Source organism: Aythya ferina (genome assembly GCF_964211825.1).
Source record: "Aythya ferina genome assembly, chromosome: Z".
Lineage (NCBI taxonomy): Eukaryota > Metazoa > Chordata > Aves > Anseriformes > Anatidae > Aythya > Aythya ferina.
Genome location: NC_140299.1, coordinates 19,635,410 through 19,650,176, shown reverse-complemented (window position 1 = coordinate 19,650,176; position 14,767 = coordinate 19,635,410). Strand labels below are relative to the sequence as shown.

Genomic DNA, 14,767 nt, shown 5'->3' with positions numbered 1-14,767 from the left:
AAATTTCAGTGTGTTTTAGGGGAGATTGGGGAGTTTGTTTTTCTTTCTTCCCTTCTATGATTTAATGTAGTATGTGTACAGGGATTGTATGCACACCGGTGAGCACCAGTATGTCTGACTTGGTCAGTTTTATGCTGAGGTTCTTATTTATGAGAGCATGTTATGAACACCTAAATTCTTTCATTGCTCCAGAGGAGGCAGAAAGTAGCTATTCTGTGCACCCCTTCAACCCCTGTCTCCCCCCCTACCCCCCAAAAAAATCTCCCCCACCCTTTAAACTCCAGGAGAGATCTTCACAGAATAGTATACTATCTATAATAATAATTTCTGTGTCTTTAGAAACAAAATATCCTGAATCATAAGCTCATCCTAGTGCTGGAAAGTCATTACTGATTACTTATTTATCTTAATGACTCACCACCTTCTTCATCACTGAAAAACTTCCTCCCAAAATAATGTACAACCTTGCTGGCTGAGCACTGTGAAGTAGCCTATATTTCTGTCCAGTTTGCTGTGTCGATTTTTAAATGTGACTTCCAAGATCCTGAAAAATACCACAAGCAACTGCCCAATGATGTTTCTCTGGCAATTTACACTAACTCAAGTATTGTTTAAAATAATAATAATTAATAATAAAGGGAATTTATTCACTGTGCCATATTCCATGCTAGAATCCTATATTTTCCACACAGGACAGTAACAACTGGTAGCACAGACGTAACTTTTTAGGCTAGTAGTTTCCAGTAAAACCTGATATTGTTTTTTTTTTTCATCTTTTCTGTTAAGTTGGAACAAAACGAGCCCTACCAAAATAAATAAATAAATAATGATGTTAATTTTAAGGAGAGGAGGGGAAGGAGCAATATATTTTCTGAAAAATTAAGTTAGATGTCTAAATCCTATGTTAAAAAAGACACTTCAGCTTTTCACTGAGAGCAACTATATTCACAGCTGATACTTCATTGTAACAATACTTTAATGAAATTAGAAAGCAAAGCTCTGAAAAACCTTGAACATGACTGACTTTCATGAGAAATGAACTTTTCAAAGTAGTTTAATAAAGACCTACATCAGGTTTACATTATCCTCTTAGGTTAATTTTGCTAAAGATCAAATAGTTTCCTTCAGCCAAAAAGATTTTTCTTTTCTTTTCTTTTCTTTTCTTTTCTTTTCTTTTCTTTTCTTTTCTTTTCTTTTCTTTTCTTTTCTTTTCTTTTCTTTTCTTTTCTTTTCTTTTCTTTTCTTTTCTTTCCTTTCCTTTCCTTTCCTTTCCTTTCCTTTCCTTTCCTTTCCTTTCCTTTCCTTTCCTTTCCTTTCCTTTCCTTTCCTTTCCTTTCCTTTCCTTTCCTTTCCTTTCCTTTCCTTTCCTTTCCTTTCCTTTCCTTTCCTTTCCTTTCCTTTCCTTTCCTTTCCTTTCCTTTCCTTTCCTTTCCTTTCCTTTCCTTTCCTTTCCTTTCCTTTCCTTTCCTTTCCTTTCCTTTCCTTTCCTTTCCTTTCCTTTCCTTTCCTTTCCTTTCCTTTCCTTTCCTTTCCTTTCCTTTCCTTTCCTTTCCTTTCCTTTCCTTTCCTTTCCTTTCCTTTCCTTTCCTTTCCTTTCCTTTCCTTTCCTTTCCTTTCCTTTCCTTTCCTTTCCTTTCCTTTCCTTTCCTTTCCTTTCCTTTCCTTTCTTTTCTTTTCTTTTCTTTTCTTTTCTTTTCTTTTCTTTTCTTTTCTTTTCTTTTCTTTTCTTTTCTTTTCTTTTCTTTTCTTTTCTTTTCTTTTCTTTTCTTTTCTTTTCTTTTCTTTTCTTTTCTTTTCTTTTCTTTTCTTTTCTTTTCTTTTCTTTTCTTAATTTTTTTTGTATAGGCAAAAGAGGAAATAACAATAAGTCAGATTTTAAACTAGTGCTTTTTTTTTTTTTTTTTTATGTCAGTGGATTTATTTCAGTTTGCAGTATCTAAGGATGAAGTGCAACTATCCACTACAATGACCACTTTCTAACTTACCACTCTTATGTGGCAGGAGTTGGCAAGCAGCATCTTACCTGGGGTGCAATAACCCCAAGCAGAGCTACAGGCTGGGAGATGAGTGGCTGGAGAGCTGCCAGGCAGAGAAGGACCTGGGAGTGATGGTTGATAGTTGGCTGAATATGAGCCAGCAGTGTGCTCAGGTGGCCAAGAAGGCCAACAGCATCCTGGCTTGCATAAGAAACAGTGTGGCCAGCAGGGATAGGGAGGTGATCATCCCCCTGTACTCGGCTCTGGTGAGGCCGCACCTTGAGTACTGTGTTCAGTTTTGGGCCCCTCGCTACAAGAAGGACATCGAGGTGCTTGAGTGGGTCCAGAGAAGGGTGACGAAGCTGGTGAGGGGCCGGGAGAACAAGTCCTACGAGGAGCGGCTGAGGGAGCTGGGCTTGTTCAGCCTGGAGAAGAGGAGGCTCAGGGGTGACCTTATTGCTCTTTACAGATACCTTAAAGGAGGCTGTAGCGAGGTGGGGGTTGGTCTATTCTCCCACGTGCCTGGTGACAGGACGAGGGGGAATGGGCCTAAGTTGCACCAGGGGAGTTTTAGGTTGGATGTTAGGAAGAACTTCTTTACTGAAAGGGTTGTTAGACATTGGAACAGGCTGCCCAGGGAAGTGGTGGAGTCACCATCCCTGGAAGTCTTCAAAAGACGTTTAGATGTAGAGCTTAGCGATATGGTTTAGTGGGGACTGTTAGTGTTAGGTCAGAGGTTGGACTCGATGATCTTGAGGTCTCTTCCAACCTAGAAATTCTGTGATTCTGTGATCTTGTATTACTTTACAGCACAGCTGCTTTTTTTTTTTTTTTTTTTTTCCTTTTTCTCCCCTTCCCTCAGTGGGATATTCTACCAATGATGTGGGTTGTATGTCCAGCATCTCTCTGAATGCGTTGACTGCCTTTGATTATTTCTAACAGTAGCTCTTCGCCATCCCTCCTCCTAGCCTTAAAAGGAGACTTTTTAGCAGATAAAACACTTGTGGGCTTCAGAAACTTCCTGTACGAGATGAAAGCAGCTCTTAAATCTCAAGAATGGGGGGAAGCTACAGAGGAGTTACAGTATTTTTCTGAGTCCTGGACTACATCTTATCTCATGATGTGTGTACACAAGGGGACAATGTGTTGGCTAACAAACCACTTCTGTGAGGCTTCTCATGACTTCACTTTTAATGTTTTCTTAACTTTCCTTTTTTTCTTTGATTACACTTCTATGTATTTCATGTAGTTCCTGTTTCTAAAGGTTTCCAACTCCTGAAACAACCTTGACCCTTCAACAACATGTGTTTCAAGAGCTGCAAAGGGAATGATTTTTCAGCAGGAGTTGATATGAACTGCCCATTTAGGGGCACTAAGACCAGGGAGTTGTTAAAAGTGAAGGAATAATTTGATTTTCTGCCTATTCCTATTATCAAAATGGAGTACTTGTTTCTCTGAGTGAAACAAGTTAAGCAAGACCCTGCTTTCAGATGGATGACAAAATCTGCCAGCCAGTCATCTCACTGACAGCAGGTATCTCTGTAGAAGATGCAAGCATTGTTCTTGTAAACAAATGAGACCTGAGTAGCATATTCTTTTGAGTTATGCCAATCCCATTTGTCAGAGTATTGACTTTAATACATGTCCTATAACTACCCTGCATTATAAATGAAACTCACGGCTCCTTCCTCAAAGTGCACTTTAACCAAAAGATCTGAAGGAAGAGAAGTGTGGGGAGATTGCAGTGTAGTGTCCAGGCCACGTTTGCTGGTAACTAGATTTCTAAGCACGTCATCTTACTTCTGTCTTTAGGGAAGATACAATATTTACAGTAGTAAACAAAGGGCATAATTAATGCTGTGAATGATATACCACGCATTTCTTTCAAGAAACTTGTCCCTACGCTTGCAGTGTTTCAGAGTGAGTTCCCAGCCTCCCCACCTGCCAAATAAATCCTTCAGAAACGTCATATCTGGAGTGTCTGTTTCCTGCTAAGCAATGCCCTGTGACCCTTACAGCAGGAGTCTCTTTCCCTTCAGTCTGACTCTGTGACTTTGTGTCCTCTCTCCGTGAGAGTCAAGAGTGCTGCTCCCTTGGAAGGTCTTGGACTGAAACATCAGGTAGGAAGGAAGTGACATGCAGCGTCTTTTGTCAGAGATAAAAAAACTCATTAGCCTGGAGGATGTGCAAGTAAAGGAAGCTTACAGGAAAAAAAAAATATATATATATATATATAAAAAAAATTAAAAAATCATGTGACTCAAGCATTTAAAGGCACTTGTTGCAAAAATGTAAGGTACAATGCAGGAAAGACTGAGGCCTTAGACATAGTTCTTCAGTTGCAGCCCAGGTTTCAAGACCTGTCAAAATTTACCTTTGTCCTCCATGAATCACCACTGAGATGCAAACATCACCACTGTGATGTTTTTATTGTCTAGCTCGTCTTACTTATACAGTTCTTTTGCTTTTGAAACATGTTTTAATTTTCTATGTTGGTAAAAAATATCAAGGTAACAGTTTTTTGTTTGTTTGTTTGTTTGTTTTTAGAATAAAAACTAGAATAAGAACATGTGCCAAATTGGGAAAGTTTTGTCTTGGCAGCATTTCATGTGGTTTTGGCAGTATTAAGTATTTGATTCAACCTATTTTAACAGAAAATGACACCATAGGTAGATAAGACATTTCACATTTGAATAAGAAATTAACAAAAAGTCAGGGGAGAAGGAGGATGGAGTAAATTCAAAATGACTTATATTAAAGTGACTTTCCCAGAGGGTCAGCTTACTGAGTTCATTTCACAAGGGATATTTTTAGCAACTCGGAAATTTCATTTAGAACAACGGGCTTAGATGTAACACAAAAATTAGAAGTAAAGGCTACAGTCTTGTAAACAGGAAAAGTCTGGTTTAATATCACATAACACAATTTAGGTTAATTATGCCAAAAAGTGAACTGAAATTTGGCTACCTAAATTGAGAAATATATAGTATTTAAAGATAACAAAGTGAATTTAAAATCTGCTGCTTTAATGTAGTAAAATCTATGCTAGCTTAAGTTGGTGTAAAATGATCTTAGCTCTACTCTCTCTTTGCTGCAGAGTTAAAGAACTGTTGATAAAAATACCTCTCAGCAGTGAGTGAAAGGTGCAATAGACATTTCAGGGATTTTATGATTTCAGTACTGACCAGAAATATATTTACCACACTTGCTTGAATGTATGAGGAAAGGCATATGAAATTTCTGCAGGATTATTTATGAGAACAAAGTAGACTGGCATTACCCTTGGTGGACCCCTGTTTCCTCTGCATGTTGAAGCTATGCTTAGTGCAAGGCTGGAGAGCAGCCATCGTCACAGTTTCAGGAAACTGAGACGCACAGTCATCGACCGAGTGCCACTCTCCCTCACAGCAGATCAAGGGCCATTCTGGTTTGCTCCCGGCTTCCTCATCAGGATGCAGTGGTACATCCAAGCTGTGACCTGTTTCCTTTGAGTGCACCTCCTCTGCTCTTGGTTGGATAGATAAGGAATATTATAAAGCTTCCAAGTCTCTTTGATGGACACAATTTATCAAAGCAATGTCCTACCCTTCCTTGTGTGACTAGGACTATGTGGTACTGTGTACGTGCTCCTAGTCATGGGACATCACAACAGTTGACTGGCTATCCTGCTGGTGCTTTGGGGCACTAGTGGTAAAGCTTTGGCACAGGTCCCAGGCTTGGCACTAATGCAGCTCCCCAAACATGTTTGTAATTTCTAACATAGATACCTTAGACTTACGACTGCTTATTCACAGCAGCTATTAAATTATCTTCATTAGTGATCATAATCAGTAGTTTGAAAAGATCTAACCAAAGCTGAAGGTGGCAAATAGCCACAGATACCACTGCATGTGATAACATATGTGGAAAATAATCTGTCCACAAAATCTACAATTTAAAATCAGTGGCTCCTGAATTTCTCTTTGCAGGCAGCTCCCACTTCCATTAGTAGCTGAGTGTTCACAGCTTCATTTCAGTCCTACCATTTTGTAAAGTTACTTTCAGAGTGACTCTGTGGGATTCCCATCTCCACACCTCTTTCTCTCCGCATCCAGGAGAAGGCACCCGGTAATGCAGGTGGGGGATGCATCGATGTATAGATAAGAGTAAACCAATCTGTTGTGGCTAAATGATACAGGGAAGCCACAGCTGCTGAGAAGGATAGAAATTGATGAGTAAATAAGTATTCTTGTTTAATCATCTAAGAAGCTGTTTACCTTGTAATAAAAATGAATATCACAGGAAGAGCAAGTGAAGACACTCAGCATTTAGACTGGAACAAGAAGCTTTTTCAGTCTAGGCAACAGAATGCATTAGGAGTTCCCAAGATTTAATTGGTAGCACTTAAAGAATTAAATGCTTTCCATCCTTGTTTATATACTGTTGGTGAAAAAATGTATTAAATACACTTTCTGTTTAACCCTTCCATATGTGCTGAAAAACACACCAAGCAAACAGAATTAAAGCATAAAATAAAATTACTGCATTGCAACACTTCAGAAATTGTTTATGACAAACACTTAATCCTCAAACTAAAAGGAGGCAGATGGTCTCCCATGCAACTGCTGAAACAACTTTTTTAGGTACTGTAAGACTAATTATACTTCCATTAATTATTCAAACTGTCTACTATGAAGCAGAAATAGAATTGTTTTTTTATATAGTGAATGCAAATTTGATCAAATAGTAAGCATATTGCAAGATTTGCTGACCTTATATTCATTTCTGTTACTTAAAGGAAAAAAAGAAAATAAACTTATTCTTGATTCTCAAGATTTAATATTGTTCCTCTCTATATTCATAATACTAGATTGTTTTTTTTTTTTTTCGTTTTTTTTTTTTTCCATTTTATTTTTCACTCAGCAAGATATATATATATATCTTATATAACAATGTTTATTGGGATTTACACTTAATATTTCCTAAACTTCATAATATGTTAAAAATCACCACATCTCATTAAATTATAGTAATTTAAAAATGGAACAAGCTACAATTAGATGATAATTATTTCAGAATTTGAGAGTTCATCTTTAATTTCCTTTATCTATATTTTTGTACACTGGAAAAATCTTCTGATTATTTCTACAAAGGTGTTCATAATAAAATCCTTGAGAAGATTAAGCAAATAGCCTGCATATCAAGGAAACTCATATGACTAGTATCATAGAGATTTGTTTCCTCTTTCTTTTCAAAACAACAAAATGTTTAGAAGGCGCTTCGACCTGGCTTGATAAGATGGAAAAGATAGGATGCTGAATAAGCAGTTCCAGTCCCCAAAATTCCTTGGATATACACTTAATTTTGGGACTACAACAGAGCCAATGGCACCACTGATTCAGCAAAAAAAAGTGTGCTTTAGTGACCTGCTGGATTAGAGTCAATATTTTCTGCCTACTACAAAAGGGAGTTCCTTATATAGGAATTTAACAGTGTCCTCAAATAAAGAGGTTAAAATTTCCATCCTAACATGACTACACCTTCCCCAACAATTGGTTTTTATTCTTCTATCCCAGCTAGAGATTAACAAAGGCATTTTAAAGTTATATATAATTGCAGCAGAGGATTTGTGATTCTATAGCCTTCCTACTTGTTTTCCTGCCTGGAAAAAATACTTTCCCTTCCAAAAAAAAAAAAAAAAAAAAAAAAACAACAACAAAAAAAAAGCTACCACAAACCGTTCCTTGTCCATTTATTTATTTGCTTGTTTGTTTATTAATACACTGCCACAAACTCTCTATATTCTTAGGTCCTCCAGCTAGAAAGAACGAAACTGTAAGATACTAGCTAATTTTTACTGCTGCATGGGGCTGGTGAGGATTTTCTGTTCCCAGAAAAGCCCCACCCGGGTATGGTCTCAAAGCCGGGGACTTGGTGCTGGCTGCATGGGTGTCTGGCAGACATTTGGGCTCCGACTTGCTGTGCCTTATGTCCTGTCAACAGACACCAGGGCCTGAACAGTGGAACATGCTGAAGTCCACTCCAGGGAGATTTTTCTTTACCATCCTGAAAATGTAATTTTTAAGACTTAAGGACTATACTAATTGGATCTGGAAATCTTGCTCTGTGCAGCTCCAAACTGGAGGCACCTGTGAGTGTACGTGTTCTGCAAGTGCAGCAGCCTTTGCCCCTGCACTGTCCAGATGGAGAAGTTACTTGGAATTTCTCTGTGAACAACTAGATGCTAATTTAGGGCTCTTCAGATGTATTGAGAAACTGAAACAGAATATGAGATTCCCTTTCAGCAGTCCGGTCCCCATTTCCTCATTTGAGGAGATGGCTCATAGGCTGGGTAGACATAAATACTGAATTGATTGGAATGGTCATGCAGATAGTATCTAATCTGTTGTACTGTCTGACTGCATGGGATATTGGTTAACATCCCATCCAAATAAATACTTAGGCATATGATGTTCCACCTTATCTAGTATGAAGGGCAGTAGATTTGCTTAGGATATGACAAACTTAGATTACTCTGTGGCACCTGATCCTGTTAATGTGATGGCTGTTCAGTTATAAACCACTCTCAAACTGTCCTCCTCAGACATACTCCTTTACACACAAATATTCATCATAGCAGGATCCTCAAACTTCATTTCCCACAGCCAATGCCTCTTTCTCTCTAGCCAGATGTTGCTAACATATTTCAACATAACAAGACAATTCCAGTAGAAGACACCTTTTATGCAGAAGATACTTTTGAATCTTCCATATGTTACTTTGATGCTCTAACCCTTACATCATCAATTATTTGTGGAGAGAAGGCACTGTTCATCCTTTTTCCACTCAGGTGAAATAGAGTACCTCTCACTGGAGAAAAATATAACATTAACAACATTGATACAGCTGTTTACTGAAGTGCACACCATTGTCATAGCTATAAGAGCTTGAGAACACCAATAAGCCTGTGGACATGCATTATAAACTTTAATTGATATCCCCTTGTAAGCAGATGAATTTTATGGGTTAGGTGTGTTATTCCAAGATGTTTGAGGGTGAAACTGCATGTATGGTAAAGGAAACTTATGACAGATACAAGAAAGAAATATCCCATATCCCCAAGTCCAAGCTGGAAGATCAGTCTCTGATTTATGTCAGTTCAGTGTGTAACACATCTGCATTTTGACAATGTGAGTTTTCACTTTACCAGTGCCTGCATCAGTAAGCTTTACCAGAGCTTATTGATTTGATTTGCAGCAACAGTGGGGTCTTGCCTGCCGTGTTTTTAACCATCTCCCCCACTGTTTAATATTTTTCTTCCCATCTGATTCCAAGTGAATATTGAAGAAAAAAAAAAAAAAAAAAGAAAAGAAAAGAAAAAAAGAATAAGTCAAGGAAACAAATACTTGTTACAGCATCCTTTGTTTTCCACTACAGCTGACAACCAGCTGACAACCCTGACCAGTGCACTTCTGGCTCAGAGAGGGTGTAAAGAGAACTAAAGTGTTTGTGTGGTGGGTGTTTTACACAGAACTTGTGTAACTGTGCTAAAATGTGTCACAACTAGCACCTGTTTCCTTCCTTGTGATCAACACCAGATGGACTGTAGGTTTTACTCAGTGAAGTCAATTCATCTCCTTGTTAATCCCTTGTGTATCAAATCAACTCTTGAACTTTTACTCTTTGAGAAAGAAAAAAGAAAAAGAGAGAGAAGGAAATGTTTAGTTAGGCCCCATTAAACTTTTGCTGTCAGGCACTGTAAGGTCATGGATAAAGAAGACCTCTTTGCTTTTCAAGATGTTGAGTATTTTAGTCTTTCTACACTGCCTGTTTGAGGACTGGTGTGTTACACTTCTGACCATTTTTCAAATGCCTATGACAACTCCATGTGTCCTCTTTTATTTTCAGACTAGCTTACAACCTTTATTCTTATCTTTATTTGTAAATAAAGTAATGGCTTCTTTTTCTTGTCCAGTATTTGTCTGGACTGCTGTATCTGGGCTTTACTATTTCTAGCATATACATGTAGTTCACATGGAGATCACAGATGTTGCAATGCATTGCTCCTGCTTACCCATGGCTGGAGGCATATATATTTTATTTATGGTTATTAATTTCTACCTAACAATTTTTGTTCTGAAGTGCTTGAAAGATAAAGAACTCCCTGTCTGTCTTCTTACTCCTTTATCTAACATGTTTTTCCACAATGCCTCATAAATACAAGTGTTTGTCTCTTTTACCTATTAAATCAACTATGAACAAGTACTGAGACATGTTTAAGAAAAAAGACTTTAAATATATATATATATTTTAAAGGAAATTGAAGGAAATGTTGAGAAGATCTAGTCACCATCTATAGGCGTTTGTCATTAGAAGAAGAAAAGGCCTATTGGGACATAATTGTAGCAATAGTTGAACATATTAAGGCTTAGCATCAGCTTTTAAATGTGAGCGCCAGCATTGAACAAAAAAAAAAAAAAAAAGGTGAGTCCACCTTCCTGGAAGCCTGGAACTGGATGACTTTTCACATGTTTTAGTTTGACACAGGATTTAGTTGATGAAGGTTCCAGAAGTGTTTTCTCACTGTAAGATCAATTACACATGAACCAATCAATAGGTATTATTCTGACACTGGTGTCAAAATACAATAATGTTCTTTAGGTAAATCAAAAACAGATTATTTTTTTCTCTTCCTTTCTCAGCCTTTCTAGAGAATACAACTTTGCCAATATCCACAATGTTGCTCAGAGGACTGTTTAAGACTTTTCACATGGAGTTCTGTGTACCGGAGTATCTCAGAGGTGCTAGAATTTGCTGATAGTTTATTCAGTTACATTTCTTCTAAACAGTTATTTCTGGACTACTGCTGTCAAATAAGAAGAAGGAGAACATACATAAGCATTTTTGGAAGTTCCACCTTTTCTATTCTCAGAGTCTACACTTTGGATTTACGAATCTTGACATGTAATCCTTAAAATAGCAATCGTCTTTTAAGATATCAGAATACTTAATTATTTGAAAAATAAATTAAAGGAATTTTGAGAAATAAAAAATAGCTAGAAGGAGTGACTTACCAGGAAAGATTTAAGTGCTAAATGACAGTAAAAGAGAAGAGGATGAGCCCTCTTTCCAGATGGAAAGCAAGAAGATGTCCAACTAGGTACAATTTTGAACAAAAACAAAAGGTCCTTTCAGGTCACTAAATCCAATTCCCTGTTTTAATAAGCTGAGAATAATAACTTAAAAGCTTTTGCAAGGCTCATGCCAGAGATCAGTGGAATAGTGCCTATACCAAATGCTAGCATGTAGCTCTGTGGATATAACTCAACCATTCATGTCAAGCTCTGTTACTGCATATTTTGTGCATTTTCATATTTAACAGCATGGTTTAATACATTGTGCACTGAAACATTTCACAGTAATGTTAATGACAGACTCCAGCACTGCAATGTTTATTTCTAAAAACAACGATGTTGGCATGGTAATTTTCTATTATTTCAGCTGCAAGGCTAATCAGAATTAGTCTGATGATTACTTTGAACTTCTTTCCCTTCTTCTCCTCGTCCTCCTCCCCACTCACAGTGATTCACTTCTGATTGTCACATACTAGGAAGAAAACTGCAGTATTCACTTGGGGAGAACTTTTGTTTGCTTGGTGAGATGTTTTATTTAAATGCAATGTGCTTACCATTCAGTAGTGGTCACAATTAAGCAACAGAAAAATTACATCCACAAAACATTTAGAAGTTGATAAATTCCCTATGGAGTTTTTTGGAAAACTCTTACATGTATTAGGTTTGGAAAATCACGGACATGCAGAATATATTGGCCATAATGAAAGAGAAATCTAGCAAAAACTGCCTCTTCAACAAACAATTTCAGGACAAACAAGCTGAAGGTAAAAAATGTATAAAAAAAAAGAAAGAACATCTAGTAACTACAAATTTTTTGGGGGGGGAAAACAAAACAACACAACGATAACAAAAAAAAAAAAAAAAAACAAAAAAAAAAATTGAAATCTGGGAATAAATATTAAAATGACCAGGAGGAAACCTTTAAAGATGATGAAGCCATGCTTTTTTCAGTGGTGTCCAGTATTGTGTAGAAGCCAATCTTGGGTAGAAGCAAATTTTGTTTGAACGTAGTGAGAAACTTTTTTAAGGTGAGGGTGACTGAGTGCTGACACAGGCTGTACAGAAAGTCTGTACAGTTTTGATGCTTGGAGACCCACAGAATCTGCCTGGGCAACCTGCTCTGTGTTGCCTTGCTTGAGCAGAGAGGGTGGACTGGATGACCTCTAGAGGTCCCTTCTGACCTCCCCCATTCTGGGATTCTGCGACTGGGTGCATAAAGGTGCTACAGCAGAATGAACAACCTGGAAGTAGTGAAAGACTTCTGCTGTTCATTTTTTATGTTCACTCATTCAGATTTGTGAGCCAAGCTGTCCCTTAGAATTGTGCTTGAAAGTTATTTAGTTATAGATAATTTCTATACTAAACATTGATGTGAAAAACACTGAGTAGTTGTACAGAATAAGCAGTAGTAGTTTTATTTTACAATGCAGAATAATCTGTGCAATAAGATAATGCTAATATCTGATAATGTGTTGTTTATTTTGATCCACAGAAAATTAATTTTGTCCATTCAATGTACCTGTTGACAATTTTTATTTTGAATGAGACTTGAGATACTAAGCTACTCACAGGTCATTTTGGAGATGCAGTCCATATTTAGCTAGGTGTTGCATCTATTTATATGTAGTATGACGCTGTAAAGATCTAAATTTTCAGCTTTTTATTATTAGCTCTATTCCTCTCTCTTCTCTAACTTTCTTCCAAAAGCTTTCTCTTCAATACATAAAATAGTTGGATCTATTAATGTTTGATATCTTCTGTGTACAGGAAAATTAGGTCCTTTCTTTTCCCCCATGATGCATTTGGAGCCACAGAACATTCCTAGAACTTCAACAAGCAGTTGGGCATACAGGCAAAATATTTTTCCTTTAGAAGTCACTTGCACATAGTCTGTCCTCTTTCCTTCACTTCACCCTTTTTATTCTCAGAGATTTCTAACTGAACTTATCAATCCTCTCAGTTTTCCTCTAGTTTATGTTTAAAATAAATCACTTATTCATTTTCCTTCTGCTATTTCAGCAGTAACAAAAGGAAACATATGAAACAAAATTGCCTTTCTTCTTGATCTCATCTTCTAACCCATCTCTCTTAGTGACTGACTGTGATTTTTTTTTCTAAAATTCATTATGACTCTCCTCTACCTTAACAGCCTTCTCTCCACTCAATTTATTTATGTTTTCTCTACTCTAAGGACCCTTCCAATATGCCCCCTCATTCATTGAATACTAATTTGCAAAAGGATAAAGAGAATAAAACTGCTGAGGTACCGTTTTTCCCATTGAGGGCTGCGTTGTCCCTTAAGCCCACAGGGACCCATCAAAAGAAGAGTCAAATGTTTAGTAAGTTCTGCACAGAAAGTCTTAGGGAGTCATAGTCCTGAACTGGATTTTGATAATGCAAATATTATAGTATTTTTTGTTGTTGTTTTATTTTTTTTACTCTAATGGTTAAGGTGACCTGTTGTTCCTGAACTGCAGGGAGACCTTCCTGAGGTTGCTTTTGTGGGGAAAGGAGTTTGAAGTATAAGATTTATTGCAGATACCAATGAGAAAACGAGCCTCTCACCTGAAACTGTCCCATGTCCTCAGACATACATAAAACTTTGAAAATTTGAGGAGTGGAGGCAATGAGATTTCAGTGTATTTCAGCTATGTGCTTCACTTTCAAATTACAGAACTTCAACTTTCCCTTTTGATTGAAGATTTGTAGTTTTCATTTTTATGTCAGTCAGTTTTGGAGCTTAAAGACCACTAATTCTCAAAATACACATCACTATTGGTCTTACAAGTTGTAGCTCTTAAAGAACAAGCAAGCGACAGAAAAGCACAGATTGGAATCACATTGCCTACAGATGTAAGTATGCCTGTCTAATACCATTAACAGTAATGTTAATGATCCCTAGATCAGTCAGAAGTGAACACCATTACACAATGGCTCAGAAAATATTTCCCAGCAGTGTCAAGTTTCACTTCACTTACAGGTTTCACATACTATGTGTATTAATTTAATTAAATGGATTCCTAGCTCTGCACTATTTTTATCCATATAATATGAAAAGCTAGTCAATATTTTTAGCAAAATGTTTCTGTTGAAGTATGCTATTTCATTCAAGCCAAAAGGCTTTGCTTATATATATTGATTTATAAGCTTTTTACACAATGATTTCTGCAACTGACTCTGGATGCTTCAGGAAAGGGAATCTATTTACAGATTTTTAAATCCAATAAAATGGTTCTATTTTTAGCAATTGGCTCATGAAATACGTGATAGTTTCTGTCCTTACTACAGGCTGTAGAGAGGTAAATTAACAAAATAAAAAACTAGGATTATGATGAGAGGGAACAGCTCTTTCCTTGCTTATTTATACTGATATGAAATGATGCCAACCCCTGATCTTAAGATGATCTGTAACTCCAAGAATCATGTGGAAAAAGTGAAGGACAAAAAAAGCATAGAACAGGTACTGATAAATCAGTTAATATAGTTTTCTATATTATAAAAAAGTATATATAAGAAAGACATAAAACTATTAGTGCTCAAAGAAGGGCTACAAAGATGGTTAAGGATCTGGGAGGAAAGTCATATGAGGAGCAGATGAAGCCACTTAGATTTTTCAGTCGGGTGTAGAAAAGACTGAGGGGATGTCACATGGTAGCCTACAGCTTCCTCATGAGGGGA

The 14,767-nt window shown here is 37.0% G+C and overlaps 1 long non-coding RNA gene across 1 annotated transcript in view; it reads right to left on the bottom strand.

The window, feature by feature from the left end:
* Positions 1 to 14,767, bottom strand: part of LOC311427575 — a 228,662-nt gene that overhangs the window by 44,682 nt on the left and 169,213 nt on the right. The gene's annotated exons all lie outside the window — the stretch shown is intronic.